Source organism: Trichomycterus rosablanca, chromosome 1 (assembly GCF_030014385.1).
Source record: "Trichomycterus rosablanca isolate fTriRos1 chromosome 1, fTriRos1.hap1, whole genome shotgun sequence".
In the NCBI taxonomy this organism is placed as follows: Eukaryota; Metazoa; Chordata; class Actinopteri; order Siluriformes; family Trichomycteridae; genus Trichomycterus; species Trichomycterus rosablanca.
The window spans coordinates 31,217,609-31,234,366 of NC_085988.1; the positions used below are offsets into that span (position 1 = coordinate 31,217,609).

General features: G+C 38.0%; 1 non-coding gene across 1 annotated transcript; it reads left to right on the forward strand.

The window, feature by feature from the left end:
* The first annotated feature begins 205 nt into the window (after nucleotides 1–205).
* On the forward strand, nucleotides 206–278 carry trnaf-aaa (transfer RNA phenylalanine (anticodon AAA)). Its single transcript has one exon. It is a non-coding gene; the product is annotated as a tRNA-Phe (tRNA).
* Nucleotides 279–16,758: the final 16,480 nt, after the last annotated feature.

Sequence of the window (16,758 nt, forward strand, 5' to 3'; positions counted from 1 at the left end):
TTTTTTGACCTCACAAAGGCCTTTTTGACAGAATTGGGACAAAGTCAACTAGAAACAATTCAAGATACAAGCCAAACTTTGCTTGTGTTTGCATAATGCTTATATTTTCAATACGGGATGATTTTTAATACGGCAAGTGCCACATGATTATGTGGTGTACCCTTATTAACTCCTTATTTTTCATGACCTAATTTGGGCTTCACATGCAATAATAGCTCAGTTGGGAGAGCATTAGACTAAAGATCTAAAGGTCCCTGGTCCAATCCCGGGTTTCAGCATGTGGTTGGATTCTAATCTTTAGTGCATTTCATTGTTTTTGTTCTTGTACTCTGCACAATGACAATAAAGTTGAATCTAATCTAATCTAATTTGAGGTTTACAGGGCCTATAGAAAATCTTCATACCCCTTTAAAACAGTCACTTAATGTCTTACAGCCTGAAATCAAAACTTAATAAAAAAATTTGTACAGCTTTGTTTGTTTGTTTATTAGAATTTAAATGTCATGTTTTACACTTTGGTTACATTCATGACAGGAACGGTAGTTACTCATTACACAAGGTTCAACAGTTCACAAGGTTATATCGAACACAGTCATGAACAATTTTGTATCTCCAATTCACCTCACTTGCATGTCTTTGGACTGTGGGAGGAAACCGGACACAGGGAGAACATGCAAACTCCCGGACCGCCCCACCTGGGGATTGGACCCAGGACCTTCTTGCTGTGAGGCGATAGTGCTACCCACTTAGCCAACGTGCCGCCCATTATACAGCTGTATTTACACATTTTGCCTTACAACATTTAAGTAATGAGAAAAGGGAAAAGTGTAATTAAAGCCATCAGTCTGTTTGGATATGTCAGTACCAGATTTGCACACCTAGATTGAGGCATATTTGCCCAATTTTCCAGGCAGAATTGTTCAAGTTCAGTCAAATGTCACAGTAATCTCACATTCAAGTCCATCTCCAGAGTCCCTATCATTAGGCCACGTTTTATGGTCGTTGCAATGCTGGAAGATAAACCTCCTGTCCATATTCAGCTGTCTAGCAGAGGGCCACATTTTCTCAAATGTTTGGACATACTTGGCAGCATCATTTATTATTTCATGTCTGTTTTACCACCTTTTTATCATGTTCAGGGTTGTGGTGGGTCAGATTCCTTGGGTGAAAGCCAGGAAAGCCCAGACAGGTCGCCAGTCCATCACATGGCTGAAATTCACACACAAGGCAATTTGTAGTAACTCTCTTGGCCTGACTGCATGTCTTTGGATGTGCAGAAGGAGACTGGAGCACCCAGAGGAAACCTACATGGAGAACATCAAAACTCCCCACAGAAAAGATGAATTGCAATCAATTACAAAGCCATTCCTTGCCATAAAAATGAACTGATTGAATTAGAAGATCAGATGAGTTGCTTTAAAAGGGGGGTGGTGCTTGAAATCATTGTCTTTTTCTGTTAACCATGGTTACCTCCAAGGAAACACATGCAGACATTATTGCTTTGCATCAGAAGGGCTTCACAGGTAGAGACATTAGCTGCCTGTAAGACTACACCTAAAGCAACCATTCATCAGATCTTTTAGAACTTCAAGGAGAAAGATTCAGTTGCTGTGAAGAAGGTTTCAAGGTGCAAAAAAGTCCAGCAAGTGCCAGGACCCTCTCCTGAAGAGGATTCAGCTATAGGATCTGGTAACCACCAGTGCAGAGTTTGTTTACGAATGGTAGCAGGCAGGTGTTAGTGCATCTGTACGCATCTGTATGCACAGTGAGGCGAAGACTTTTGGAGAAAGGCCTTGTATCAAGAAGGGCAGCAAAGAAGCCATTTCTCTCCAAGAAAAACATCAAGGACAGACTGACATTCTGCAAAAAGTACAGGGATTGGACTGCAGAGGACTGGGGTAAAGTTATTGTCTCTGATGAAGCCCCCAAGCTAACTTAGTGGCTTGGTGAACAAACATTGACATTCTGGGTCCATGGCCAGGAAACTCCCCAGATCTTGATCCCATTGAGAATCTGTGGTCATACCTTAAAAAGCGGGTGGCCCAGAAGCTGATATCCAGCATGTCAGGGCGAATTACAGAAGTCTTGAAAAAGAAAAGTAAACATTTTACATATTGAGTCTTTGCATAAACTTAATGCATTTGTTAATAACAGTTAAAAAAAATATATGAAATGCTTAACATGACTTCAGTTCACCATCCGAAAACACTGAAGCATTTTGTCAGTCTCAAAACTTTTGGCCATGACTGTACAAAATACAATCATGTGTTTTTGACATTTACTTTTATACCATCATCAAATGCATTTTTTTATAAGTTGACTAAATGAATTCTCATGTCTTCTTCGAACTCTGGTGCTTTTTAGAGAATCAGTCCACGTTTCCACCATTATTTGGGAGCCAAGCATGCGTCATCAACAGTGGGCATTGCTCAACAAAACTAAAGAGTAGTAACAAGGTGACGAAGCACGTAGATTACCTTCGAGTATTCGTGCTGTAGTTACAGATGTATGTTTTTATGCAAAAAAGCATCGATCAACTATTAGTGATAAGAAGACGTAGAAAGTTTCTCTAAAGAAGTTGTTGCTTTCTCCAGAGCATTCACACCAGAAGCGTTTCGCACTTCACTCACCGCAAGCCTTGGCGCAAATTGCTGCTTTGTGCTTGGTTTGAGTTTTGCGGTACAACATTATTAAAGTGTTCCATTAGTGTGAAATAACCATCAAATATCAAATCCACTCTGAAGGCGTCCACATATATTTTTGTTTGGGTGTATTTTTGGGTGTATTTAGTGTTGTGGTTTTTCTTTTAAACTTCAGTTTTACGGCCACTCAGGTGGCGCAGCAGTAAAAACACACGCCGGAACCAGAGCTGGGATCTCGAATACATCGTATCGAATCTCAGCTCTGCGTGCCGGCTAAGGCTGAGCGGCCACATGAATAACGATTGGCCTGTTGTTCAGATATGGGCGGGACTAAGCCGGATGGGGTCTCTCTCCCATGACTGGTGCAATTACGACCTCTGCTGGGTGATTGATGGCGCCTGCACAGAGATGAGAAAAGAGTGCCCTCTCTCCATACACAACGCTGAGCTGCACTGCACTCGTCAAAGTGTAGGTGATAAGATGCATACGGCTGCTGCCCACGTGTCAGAGGGGGCGTGGGTTAGCTTCGTTCTCCTAAATCAAAGCAGGGATCGGCATTGGTGGAAAGGAAGCATGACACAATCGGGCAATTGGACGTGCTAAAAGGGAGAAAAAGGAGAGAAAATGCATTAAAAAAAATAATAATAAAAAAACTTGAGTTTTACAGCTCGGGTTCTGAGAAATGCTGAGAACTGGCCTCTCCGGGAAAGTCAAAAATGCTTACCGTGGCTTAATGTACTAATAAAACAACTTAGGAGCACTAATTTTCTCTCAGTTATTATTGTTTATAAGTGCCCTGTACTGCTGAAATTCCTTGACCATTTTAGTACAACAAGCCACGGTAAGCTTTTACCGCATCATATTGAACAGTTTGTCTAATTGGAGGTGCTTTGAAAATGTCAATGACAAACTGGGTCAGAATTGAACTTTAAAGGATGAAAGCGCAGCGTCAAGCTTAATACCTTTTTTTTTTTGTGAAAACACGCTGAACCGGTTTAAAATCAAGTTCGCGAACCGGAACAGAGCCCATTCTGCGGCGGAAAAAGTCTTAGTGATAATATTTTAAAACTAGAAAAAGCTTTTTGCTAGAGGTGCTTATTTAATTAATGGAAACATCTACAGGCATTAACAAATCAACTGCAAAAAAAGTAACAGGACTGACAAGTTCTAAAGTGCAAAAACACATGCTGCACACATTACAAAGGCATGTCTGTGGAAGAAGGGGATAAGGGTCCTGTACAGGCCTGCCTGCAGTCCTAACATGTTCTCAATAAAGAATGTGTAAAGAATTTTGAAAAGAAAAATGCAACCATGACACCCAGTACTGCTGCACATCTAACTTACATGTCTTCTGACTGTTGAAGGAAACCCGTGCAGACACGAGTAGAACATGCCAACTCCATACAGAAAATACCTAGACCTTCACCTGGTAATTAAACCTAGGATCTTCTAACTGTGACAGTGCTGCCACTGAGCCCCTATATCAGCCTCCAGTTCAAGGCATGGTGTAGTATGCTAAGAGATGGTTGAGAATACAATTGTTAATTTACATATACAGTAGACCCTTGACTTACGAATATAATTGGTTCCAAAGGGCTGTTCTTAAGTCAAAATGTCGTTAGTTAAACCTATTTTTCCCATAAGAAATAACGTAAATACAAATAATTAGGGACGGCGGTTTTTTGTTCCCGATCCCGATCATTAATTTTGATCCCGATCCGATACCGAGTCTCAAACCGATACTTGTATTTTCTAGATATTGTCTAGATAAGAACTAGATAATACTGTTCACACAGTGCACACTTCAAGTACATTACAGTTATTCAAATTAATAAAATGTATATGTTTAACAACTGAATAGCTCTGCAGTGCTGTAGGAAAAAAATTGCCTGCATCCAAGCTATTGCTTTATGTTCTTTTATTTTTACAAAATAAAAGTAAACAAACTTAGTGCAGCATTGTAGTAGTAAAACTAGAACACTCAAAATGAACTGGTTCTTTTTGAGGAAAATCAGCATCTCTGCCATGTTAGCGGACAGCCGGTTCCTCTTCTCATCATATAATAATAAACTCGCTGTATTCGGCTGAGTGTTTATTTTTTAATTGTAGATCGTTTGGTTAAATGATATCTGGTTTGTTTCTTATGAGACCATACTTGTATGCGTGTTGTAACTGTAACAAACTTTTCTGTGGTTGTATTGTGACAATGGTTTGATGGACGTTTCTACGCGAGGTGAGTGTGTTTTGACCCTTTGGGGCTTTCACAGTGCATGGAATAGCGTGCTTGGCTAACGTGATGACTCTATCTGTCCGCTATTCAGTACCATAACAGAAGAAGTTAATAAAGTGTTATGCTCCCGACAATTTGTGAATATATCGTGTATTTATTTCTTTATTAGGCATCACTACATTGTTTTGTAAACCGGAGTGATCCTTTACTCACACACCATATAAATAGTAAAATTCTACAGTAATGAACGCAGCTCTGCTCCTATTGCATTGTGAAACGCTCGCATTGCAGACATTACACTTTGCTGTTGGACTTGTTTCACTTTCCAATTTAAAGTAGTTCCACACAGCGGACATGCTGACGTAAAACAAAATATTATAAATACAAGTATATTTTCCCTTAAATCTTAAATTATAGAATAGACATTACTGTAATAAACAATAATAAACAACAATACACAGTAGTACTGTACTGTACATAAACACACACACTCATCACATTTCAGTACAGTACGTGTGCTGTACCATACACCATAATACATTTCCTTCTTTTTTATAAAATGTATTTACCAGAAACGACAACTCTCATATTTCTCTATTATTTTCTTCTTTATTTTAATAGTGTTGTATTTTGTAGGTGCAATTGCACGAAAGAAAGAATACTTTACTCAGCCAAGTTCCTTCTTCTCTCTCACTCACTACCCCTCTGTCTAATACACCATGACACCTACTGGCAGGAATAATTATACAACACAACAACACTTTCTCTGCAGCTTCTTTTTGGGCATTTTAATATAGAATTTTACAAAATATAGAGAAAACACCAAAAAAACACGTCCGCTGTGCGAATGTTCGCTCACTGTATAGAAAGAGACGGTCGGAGTCAACTTGTTCGTGACGTCACGTGTTTCGCGAATTTCGGTTCGTAATCCGAAATTTCTTCGTACGTTAAGTTAAAAAAGGTTGTTCGTAACCCGAAATGTTTGTATGGTAAATGGTTCATAACTTAAGGGTCTACTGTACCATGTTAGGATGTGTATCTCAATCCAGCATTAAGGCTTTGATGTCAGTCATTCAACTAAAGAAGCTCTTTATAATGGAGGGCACATGGCTCAGCCTATGTCCCCTTATAATTCTTCAATTACTCATCACCTGGAGACATGGCCTCAGCACGACAAAGTATTTAATTTAGCATTGATCACCCTGCCTATGCATAAGTGTATTTAATTTCCTGCTACTTTATCTTCATCCCTCATGGAAATATAATTAATCAGGTTTCATCAGTCAGCTGTATTTCATCTATCAGGACATGAATTTGTCCTGTCATTAAAAGAAAAATGCGCTACCAAAAGTTTTTAGACAACAATTTGGTCATTAAGTAGATTTTGTGCTCGTGTAACCATGAAAAACAAAAGTTTAAATAGTAATGTCTAGATTTGTTGGTAGCGCAGATTTTTTTTGGCTTTAAAGCCAGGTAAAGTAATTGTGATGAATGGGTCTGCATAATCAGTGGACATGTGGAGTTTCAATGGGAATAGATCCATTAAATATTAAATAGTGTGCTGAGTCATGGATTCAAGTTAGTAATGATGGACTGGGATATTAAATCTGGTGGTTATTGGTATTTTATGACTAAATAGCACAACTTTGTTTGGGGATTTTGCATTTTATGGTTGTGGTTTCTGTGGTTTTATCAACACAGTAAATTTGGCCACTATTACTTTTGCAACACAGAAGGAACTGTAAAAGCATGACAGGTCAATATTAATCTGCCTAATTTTAGCCTGCTGAAGCACCACCCGATCATCACTGATCCTCCACTAAATTTCAAAATAGTTTCAAGACAATTGAGGCCTCTCCAGATCTCTGTCTTGTTAAGCCAAGCTGAACATTGGACTCTTTAGAGACAACCTCACTCAAGTTCTCTATGGTCTAATCACTATTGTCTTTTGCAAATCTCATTTTGACTTTTCTTCGTTTCTCACTGATGAAGGCTTTGAATGAGGTGTCAGTAATTTCAGTCAGTACAAAAGTTTTTATCTTCTGTTGGTCCATAGCTTTGTTGTCTGCAATGTCTGCTGCATCACCTTGTTCCGTTGAACTGCTGTCTTACAAATCATGAGGATCAAAGCAGCATGTTGCTTACTTTATTCCTCTGCCAGTATAACCAGGATGGAACACTTTTTTACTAATAAAAAACTTATTTTCCCTCTTTAATACAACCCCAAATCAAAGCATTAAAATGCAAACACAGAGGCCTGAAATGCAGGAATGGAGGTATATTAACAAATGAAATGAAATTAAGCAGACAAAACATGAAATATATCAGGTTCATCCTGTCTGCAATCAAATAAAAGTCAAAGTAAATGTAAAGAACACTGCATTTTTATTTTATTTGCATTTTCCATACTGTCCCAACTTTTTCTGATATTGGTTGCATGTCCATGCCTATTTCTTTAATTCAAGTTACTTGTCAGGTACTACAATGCCTTTTTTGCCACCTAGCTGGTCTTATGGCACGTGGATAGTAATGACTGCAGCAGTGTTTTTAGACCTTTCCGTGTAAAAAAAAAAGTTTTGCATCAGTTCATTTTTTAAACAGTAATTCATTAAGTAGTATGTGCCTGTGTTGGAATTCAACAAACACTTGAGAGGTTCTAGACATATCATATTAATAATGAAAGCAAAGAGGATGCAGCTGATCACAATTTGAGTGTCACAGTGTAACAAGGGGATGAGGAAAAGCTGAATAGCAGACTCACCACCCAACTGACTCTGGAGTGCTATGGCTTAGCAGAATCAAAACTAAATGAGAAAATCTCAGCCATAGAGAAGGACTGAAAAGGAATTCAATCATCCAAGGCTGAGTTTGATAACAGACTGTAGATTTTTTTATCAAAGCACTCTATAGTGTGAGTCAACGGGCAAAAATACTGGCAAAGCCTTTAAAGGAGTGAATGTGATTGATTCCTCAAATACACCGATTGGATCACAAAACATAGAGAAAATAATAAACTGACTAAATGTAACCAAGTCAAAAACAGTAGGGTGGAACAGCAGCATCTTGATCCACCAATGTGCTGCAAATTGATTGCGGACCACTGCTTTACCCCTAAGTCTGACAGTAATACTGACGGAAAGGATAACATCCTTTTAATTTGGAATACTTCTATTAAAGCAAGCTAACTAAAATAAGGTAACAAAAGCAAAGTCTTTTGCCTAACTTACCAGCTTTGCCTAGCACAGGGCAAAGACTCCAAAGCTGAGGAGCGGAGTTCAGGTGCAGTGCAGTAGCCCATGGGATTTGTAGTCTGCTAAGAACTACTGTCCACTACTGTAAACACTTTTGGGATAACTTGGATAGTTGGTTAAGAGCCTGAAAGAGTTTAACATCAGTGTCTGTTATTACAAAAGTGCTTTTGAGTGAACGGGCACAGTTTTACACAGGCATACTTTAACGTCTTTAAAAAGCCTATAGGGAAACTTATGGAAGCTTGTGGCATTTAGCAGACACTTATCCAAAGCGACTTATACTTATGACTGAATACAATCAGGATTTATTGCTTATAAATACATACTGTACTATCTGTCAATATTTGGTTGATTGTGATGTTTGTATAGGTACATTTGACAAAGGTTATCATACCCACGGTTATATTATGCATTAAATTGTATGTACGAACTAATAAAGTTTATTATATAATGAAATGATAACCTTGTTAGACTCATCTGTCTACAATGTCACCAATGTACCAAACAGCGTAATTTTTAAAAACTGAAAAAGAAAAAAATATTTTAGATTTAATTTTGTGTAACTATTTTAAATTAGTGTAGTGTATATTAATTCTGAATTTGAAGGTTAACTTCTGTTAATCCAGTTAAAATGCTGTACTACAACTCCAAATCAGAAAAAGACGAAGAGGAATTTTAGTGGGTAAAGGCCAAGGGTGCAAGCTTAAGCTAAACGCCTGTGATCTTCTGTCCCTCAGACGGCACTACATCAAGAACCGCCACTCAACAATAGCTGATATAACCACATGGGTGAGGGATTACTTTGGCAAACCTTTGTCAAGCACTACAATACAGAGTTACATGCACAAATGCCACTTTTTTGCACTTTACTTGTGCAAAAAAGAAGCCTTATGTTAACCATGTCCAGAAGCAGCGTTGACTTCTCTGGGCTTGGAGGCATCTAGGATGGACCATCACACAGTGATGCAGTCCTGACCTGTCCCCAATAGAGAATGTGTGGAGATTTTTGAAACAAAAAATGTGACAATGATGCCCCTGTACTGTTTAACTTTTTAAGATGTGTTTGCAGGAAGACTGAAGTTGATGAGACAAAACATGAAATATCTCAGGTTTATTCTGTCTGCAATGAAATAAAAAGTAAATGTATATATTCATTCATATTTCTATGCTGTCCCAACTTTTTCTGATTTGGGGTTGTAGAATAATGAAAACAAAGAACAAGAAACTTCTTAATGTAATATCTCAAATGACTTCTTCAAAATCGGGTTTCTGTTACTGCCGAAGAAGAAGAAGCAGTCATTTGTGAATGGATAACTAAAGGCAGGGCAGTGAATGCAATAGCAGATCTCTGGTTAGCATGGCATTCCAATTTCACAGCTGAACTGCTCTACATGACGCCTCTGACAATCCTGATCTGCTGACTTTGTTTGACTGCCACTGAAAAGCTTGTGTCAGGACAGAGATTGCATAGATGCATATGTTTTTCAGTTTATTTATCTTCTTTTATATGTTTTTGTCATTTTGTTGTTTGTGCTCCCCTGCCATTTTCATTATTTCTGAGACATACTCATCCATCATGTCAACCTGACGAGACATAATATAATGTGTGACGTGTAACAAGTTTGTTGTCATCTCTCTTTCAATGGATTCATTTTATTTTAAATGTAGATATGAGATGTTTTGGGTAACCATAATTCTTTTACTGAAAAAAATACACTATGTATAAAGATTTACAGCTAGCAAAATGTATTAGTATAAAGAAAGACATCTCAAGTTTTCTCTACTTTTGTGTGTAGTGTGGGGGCTTACAAATGGCAAGAAAATACATTGTCAAACAAATGTAGACCCTCTATATACTGTAACTATTAAATTTGACTATTGTAGCCATACCCCTGCTACTATCTGACTGCACACAAACCTAGCTTATCATGCACAACTACACGACTGGACAGGCTGGTGAGGAAAGCTGGCTCTGCGGTTGGCACAGAGCTCTACACTTTTATGCAGGTGGCTGAGGAAAGGACTCTTAAAACTTTTTTCAATCATGGATTATACACAGCACCCTCTGAACAGCACAATCACCAGACAGAGGAGTGTGCTCAGTGACAGACTGCTGTCTCTGTCCTGCTCAACAGACAGGCTGAGAAAGTCTTTTGTACCCCAGGCAGTCAGACTGTTTAACACCACACGGCGACAGAGTCATTAAATCAGACTTTAACTCATGCACACTGACCATCATGTCAAACCTACATATAATTCCTTGACAATCCTTTGACATTTTTATCTCTTATATTTATAATTATATGTGTATATTGGTTATAATCTATACTACTGCTTCTACTACATATATTCATTCATACCTATATATATTGATTATCATAATGTGCATGGGTAATACATATATTTGTATATATTGTTAATAAGAATATATAGACTACTGCTGCTATTTAGTTATATTTCAAGCCAAAGTAACTTTTCTATCTATCTATCTATCTATCTATCTATCTATCTATCTATCTATCTATCTATCTATCTATCTATCTAGCTAGCTAGCTAGCTAGCTAGCTAGCTAGCTATCTGCGTAGTTGTAATTGGCTACCATAGTGGCAACTGTCAAGTTTTGCAAAGGAGCAATTATTGCCACATTGGTTTAGCATGCCAATTAGCACAAAGCAATGTGTGAACTGAAGCAATAGTAAGCAATAGAAAATTATATTTGCAGTATGTGTAGAATAGTACAGTGGACCCTTGACTTATGAATTTAATTGGTTCCGAAGGGCTGTTCTTAAGTCAAAATGTTTGTTAGTTATACCTATTTTTCCCATAAGAAATAATGTAAATAGAATTCATTCGTGCCAGACCTCCCAAACCACCCCTTACCTAACCTTTCTAATGTCTTAAATGGTCTTTTTTGTTATAAATACAAGTATATTTGCCCTTAAATCTTAAATTATTATTATTATTTCCTTCTTTATTTTAATAGCGTTGTATTTTGTAGGTATAATTTCACGAAAGAATAACTTCCTTCTTCTCTCTTACTCAATGTCCCCTCTGTCTGATACACAGTGACAGCTACTGGCAAGAGTAATTATACAACAACAAAAAACTGCACTGTCTCTGCACCTTCTATGGGGACATTTTAATATAGAATTGTATAAAATATAAAGAAAACACCGGAAAAACACCATCCGCTGTCCGAATGTTTGCTCACTGTATATACTGTATATATATAGAGAGAGAGAGACGCTCTGAGTCAACTTGTTCGTGACGTCATGTGTTTCGCGAATTTTGGTTCGTAATCTGAAATTTGTTCGTACGTTAAGTTGAAAAAGATCGTTCGTAAACCAAAATGTTCGTATGGTAAACCGTTCGTAACTCAAGGGTCTACTGTATAGTGTATAGTATGTATTATTATTAATGAATTAATAAGTTAAAGTATTTAATATATCTGCTAGCTCTGAAAAATTTAATTATACAGTATACTACATAGGCGTAAACATTAATTTGTATAATTTTGCAGTGGAATAATGCTATTATGATGAGATTTCCTTATTTTTTAATGAAATACCTTAGAGACTGGATTGTAAGTAGTAGTAGTTACAAGAGTAGTTTTAAAATTGTTTGCAGAAAAGGATCACACCGACACAGTCTCACACAGAGACTCTGTAAATGCAATAACAGAAAAAAAATAAACATCCTTATATAATCATCAATGACCTAAAGATTCCATCGTTAACAGAGATTTCTCAGCTAGAACATTGGAACTTTGGAACCGGTCTAAATCAGCTAGAACTGGGTTTTGGACGTCATACAATGCAACTGACGCACTTCTTATCTTGTACACCACGTACACATCCAGTAACATTCTATTGTAGCAGTATTCTTGGAATATTAGAACTTGACTACTGACAATCATGCTCTAAGCATATATACATGTTCTAAGTAGTAATTGGTTATGTATTAATACTTCTACTGTAAATAAACTTTTTTCACTCACACTTACACTTTTTAATTATTCTAATCTAGTAATTGTAAGCGTGTATCCAATTGTGATTGCTAGAGAGGTATAAGAAACTGACCATGAGTGGATTATGAAGTGGCTAGGTGTTAGTATCTCAGAGGTTATTTCTTTAAATGTGCTATCGATGGGAGCCACATATATAGCTTTGGTTTACCCAGTCTGGACATGTGTGATGGTGGCTGAGCCCAATTCCGGGGTTTGTTTAGTGGAAAATTTCAATTTTGTGCACCATGTCAGACATTAGCACTGTTTGAACATTATCTGCCTGTAGTACAGAGAGAAGCGAGTTCACTGTTACGTAAACAGATTAGTAATTGGTTTGTTAACAATTCATTCACACAGGGCTCATTTAAGGTTTTGCCATGTCTTGCAATATCTCAAGGTTAAGCTAAAGGTGTAGTGTTTTGCAGCCAGATTCGGATGAGTTGGTTCCTATCATTCCCTAGTGTTATGGACCAGATAAAAATGGTAAGAGTGAGATGGCACTGGGCCATCCTTTTTTTTTACTGCCCCATCCCTAACCTCCTCTCTCAATGATGAGACTGCTCAGTCATCCAAGTCCTTGATATTTGTATTTATTTATTTATATCTAATTTTATACTGGTTTATCTCTTGCTGGTGTTGCAATTTAATCTGCAATTAAGAAATAAATGTTGCAGATTAAGCACTAATTAATGATGTTTATATTAATTTTATATTAATTTAATGCAAATGTTATATGTAATGTTATATTACATACCCATTTATTTATTCAGTTGCGTTGCTTTTACAGCTGTATTACCTCTGATAATTACTTTATTTTTTTCCCCAAATATGTTTGTTTGTTCATTAGGATTTTAACGTCATGTTTTTACACTTTGGTTACATTCATGACAGGAACGGTACTTACTCATTACACACGGTTAATCAGTTCACAAGGTTATTTCGAACACAGTCATGGACAATTTAGTATCTCCAATTCACCTCACTTGCATGTCTTTGGACTGTGGGAGGGAACTGGAGCACCCGGAGGAAACCCACTCAGACATGGGGAAAATGGACCGCCCAGACATTGGGAAAACGGACCGCCCCACCTGGGGATCGAACCCAGGACCTTCTTGCTACCCACTTAGCCACCGTGCCGCCCCCAAATATATATATATATACATACTGTTGATCATTTGCTTGTGATTGTTATGAAGTCAGTGTTTTATACTGTCATGAACTGTTATTTTTATTCACTCTACAGCCCTTCAATCAAAACTTAAAAAAGCTTTTTTTCAGCTTAATTTACACATTCTGCCTTACAATATAGTTAATAGTTATAATTAATTACAAATGACAGACAGAAAAAAGCTATAATACCAGGTTTAAAAAAGTGATCAGTTCCCTGATTTAGTACTTTGTTCAGCCATATTTTGCTTTAACTAAAGCCATTAGTTGGTTTGGATTTGTCCCTACCACATTGATTGAGGAATATTTGCCAATTTTGTTCTACATAATTGTTCAAGTCTATTTAAAGTTTGTGGTGACCAGCACCTTGCTCTCTTATCAGATTTTGGTCAGGACTCGGCCACTTTAGGACATTCACTTCTTATCCTTAAGCCACAAAACACCACTGCCAGGTTGCCACTGTTGGGTCTTAAACAAGGCCCTTAACCCTCAATTGCTTAGACAATATATTGTCACAGTAGTGTAAGTCGCTTTGGATAAAAAGAGTCTGCCAAATGCTGAAAATGTAAATGCCCCCACTGTGCTTCACGGTAGGTATGGTGTATTTATGTACTGTGTTTGGATTTCTTTACTGGACTGAACTCCAGGTGGTACTTTGGTCTAATCTGGCAATAAAACTTAAACAAACCAACTAATCTCAAACATACAGACTTGTGAGTCCTTCAGATTTGCCATTGGCATCATGGTAGCCTTCCTGATTAATATCCCCCTGGCTTGGTCATTCAGTTTGGAGCTACGGCCCAATATTGGCAAAGAGCTGGTGGTGCCATACACTTTTCACCTTTTAATAAAGCTTTGAATGGTACTCAGAGGGATAGCTATAGCCACTAAAATCTTTGTGTATTTTTGTTCTATCTTGTATCTGTCAACAGCTTTATTACGGAGCCATTTCTAGTCATTTCTTCTAATCATGGTGTTACCATGCAGTACTAGTAGTGAAATCCTCAAGAAACAGCTTGTTTTATTCTGAAGTAATTAAAACCACTACAGATGATATCAGGCGTAGGCCAATTAGCCTGGTGTGTGATCTGTATATATAAGTTTATAATGGTTACGCTAAGGTTCTGGTTTTGTATTTAAACCAGCTATTATACAAATTAAATTGTAATACCTTATCATATTTTTCACTATGATGATAATGGTTATAATGTGTAAATACACAGCTAGACACATGGTACAATGTGATAAGGATTTTGATAGGATCTAATGATTTTTACAGGCACTGTATAGTTAATCCTTCTGAATCTGTATCTTTAACTGATGCCTCAAGGTCATGTTCTTTTACAATCTGATGTGATCTTCCTTTGTGGAACAAATGCCTTAAGGTTTGATGTGCTTTTTGCTTTCACCATTCTGAACTTTTTGTATTTTTAAGTTTTGTGTTACTCTTAGGTAAACCTTCTAAACCATGTTTTTTATAAACCATGTTTTTTATTCTTTGCACTGCTACAATGTGACTGGCTGATTAAATAATTACATGACTAAGCATGTGTAAAGGTCTTTTTTAAACAGCATGTAAATGTGGAAACATGAGGGAAAACAATCCTCTGGTCAAGTGAGACAAAGATGGCCTTTGGCCAGTTCTTTGGCCAGTTCTTTGGCCAGAACTATATCAAGCAAAAACAGGCACTGCATATCATCTGGTTTGTTTTTTTGTTTGTTTATTAGGATTTTTACGTCATGTTTTACACTTTAGGTTACATTCATGACAGGAACGGTAGTTACTCATCAGTTCACAAGGTTATATTGAACACAGTCATGGACAATTTAGTGTCTCCAATTCACCTCACTTGCATGTCTTTGGACTGTTGGAGGAAACCAGAGCTCCCGGAGGAAATCCACGCAGACACGGGGAGAACATGCAAACTCCACATAGAAAGGACCCGGACCGCCCCACCTGGGGATCGAACCCAGGACCTTCTTGCTGTGTGGTCACAGTGCTACCAACTTAGCTATCATCTGTTTAATAGCATCTCTACTGTGAAACATAGTGATGGCAGCATCATTCTATGGTGGTGTATCTCAGAAGCAGGGACAGTGAGACTGCTAAGAATTAGAGAAGGATAAATGCAGTCCAATACAGAATTAACACTGAAGAAAACCTCCTCCAGAGAACACACAAACTCATACTACGGCAACACTAAGACCCAAAACATACACTGGAGTGGCGGCCTTAAATATCTTGATAGTGTCCAGAAAAAAGCAGCTCAGCCAAATTTCTGTATTTGTCATCACATTGTTGTTTTTGTAGTGTGAGGTGATCCGAAGCTTGATCTCGTCAGTCTTGTTGGCAAGAGACCTGGAGCTGGCCAGAAAGACTCTCGGAACAGCTGGTCTGTAAGAGTTAGTCTGTAGCCTAGCACATAGTCTGGCTCTCCATATCTGTTTCTGCTTTCTTTCCTTCTGTCACCTGTGTCACATTGCAGAGGGGATGTTAACTTCAGGGAGCAAGTGATCTCCAGTGGGATGTTAATCCTTGTGCCAATTTTTGATACAGAGGAGTTCTGGTTGATTGTATGAACACCTCACTGCTACTACTGCATGAACGGAGAATCAAAAAACAACAACAACAACTAAGAAAAAGCTGCAAAAGTAGGGAGAGTATTAAGCTGCAGTGTATAGATGCCTTCTTAAAATTAGTGCTTTCTACCGCTCAGGTGGTGCAGCAGTGAAACACACTAGCACACCAGAGCTAACATTTTGAACTCGACAGTTCGAAACTCAGCTCTGCCATCCGACAGGCTGGGCACCTACACAAACAACTATTGGCTGTTGTTCAAGGGGGGTGCCTGACAGGGTCTCAGAACTGATGCAATTACGACCTTTGCTGGCTGATTGATGCCGACTGCACAGAGACGAGGGATAATGTGATCAGGGTGTGTCTCTCCGTACACAAAGCTGATCCACATATGAACTCGCCTTGTGCAAGTGACAAGATGCAGTTGGCTACTGCACACGTGTCGGAGGGGTTAGTCACGGCTCTCCTCAGTCAGGGTGGAGATCAACATCAGTAGAAAGGAAGCATAATGCAATCGGATGATTGAATACAACTAGATTGGGATGAAAATTGGGAAAAATGAGTGCTTTCTGAATGCACTGTATACGACAAGGTATAACATTATGACCACTGACAGGTGAAGTGAATAACATGTGAATGATTATCTCTTCATCACGGCACCTGTTAGTGGGTGGGATATATTGGGCAGAAAGCGTACATTTTATCCTCAAAGTTGATGTGTTACCATGATTTCTTTGTAGCTATAATTGCCACTGTAGAGGTAAAAAAAAAAACTGTAGAGGTAAACACTACAGCTTTCTTCTTTTATTTCCTTTTCTTCTGTTCTTACCTCTTTAGGATATCTCAAATAATGGTTTTTTTCTATACAGGTCAGCTTTTCTCTC